The sequence below is a fragment of the Dermacentor variabilis genome, chromosome 1, assembly GCF_050947875.1.
Source record: "Dermacentor variabilis isolate Ectoservices chromosome 1, ASM5094787v1, whole genome shotgun sequence".
Taxonomy (NCBI): Eukaryota; Metazoa; Arthropoda; class Arachnida; order Ixodida; family Ixodidae; genus Dermacentor; species Dermacentor variabilis.
The window spans coordinates 23,947,370-23,948,950 of record NC_134568.1 but is presented as its reverse complement, the minus strand read 5'-3'; positions in this window follow the sequence as shown (position 1 = coordinate 23,948,950).

The following is a 1,581-nucleotide window of genomic DNA, read 5'->3' as shown; positions in this document are numbered from 1 at the left end:
TATGTTGCTATGTTGATTCCTTGAGCATGTTATTTGGGGGTGATGGTAATGGGCGAAATTGAAGGAGCTCTGCACTGCAATTCTGTTTTTTTTTTATTTATAAGCATGCCGTTCAAAAGCTACGACGTCATCTCGACAACCATGTCTCGCGACAATGTGGACAGCCCGGACAAATGATTCTGTTCGTGTGCTCTGCTGTAGTATCCTGCAATGTAATCTAATTAACGGAATAGGGCTTGCTGGAATTGGACACCGCGTTGCTCGAAATCAAGTCCTTGTAAAGCTGCGAGGATTCATCCTTCATTTTAACGATTGTTAGGGAGACAGCTGCAAATTCGAGCAGTCAAATATGCAATAATGTGTTCGCATCACTCACATCTAAGAGGGACTTTCGGACTAAATTCGGACGCCTTAATGGTTATGAGGACGAAGTAGAAGCTCAAGGAAATGGTTACCCGGATTATTATTATTATTGTTATTATTGTTATTATTATTATTATTATTATTATTATTATTATTATTATTATTATTATTATTATTATTATTATTATTATTATTATTATTATTATTATTATTATTGCAAGTTCGAGCCTTGCTTAAGTGTTCCTTTAACTCTGGTTGATCACAAACGCAGTATCCGTTCCGAATACAATACGAAGCGCAGCGTGAACTTTTCCGTCGGCGACTATACGAAGGCTTGTACACTATCTTGAAAACATTTATTGGTCGTACGTAGATGTGACAGCTGACGTTGATTCAATTGGATTACGAAGGTTACGATAGTTGCCTTGCGCATATTCGTACCTACAAAACGGCTCAAAATTCCTGACTGGCTTTGTAAAGTACTAAAAACGACAATAAATCTAAAAGACCGCGCACACAGAAAAGCGCGGCAAACAAGCCTAGATATCTAGAAACTTGAATTTAGGCGCTTTCATTACCTTTGCAATTTAATCGACATCGAACGCGTTCAATGCCGCAAGAGAGGGAAATCAAAATATTTCTGCGCTCTCTCTGTTAAAAAAGAGCGCCCAAGATGTAAGTATTGATGAGGAAAATGGCGATGTCTCGAACACTGCTGGTGCCTTTGCAAAACATGTCTTTTCTGTATTTGGTCTAAATGTTCTTCTATATACATCAAGTAACCTTCATTCTCACTGTGGTACCGTGGGTGCCTGTGTAAAGGATGTTACCTGGATGTAAGTAACATATTTCTGCTCGACACACGATAATACTTTCGCTATGCGTCATTCTTTGGTACCGGATAAATACTCTGCGAACAACATATTATTCAAGACCGTTCGGGTCAGTCCTGAATATAAAAGATTTTGAATACTCTTCCTGTACTGCAGAGAAGGAATGATATGATCTTCTGGTATTTAGAGCGTATCCACATAGAGCACAGACGATTATCCTAAATGAATGCGGAACGCACGCACCTAGCATTTTGCGTAATGCTTTCTCCGATTATAGGGAATACAACACTTCTTAGGCATGCGGATGGTAATATAACGTCATTAATAAAATGCGGACCTCTTTCAAATCATATGGGAGGATGGGCAATGACGCGATTTTGGAGAG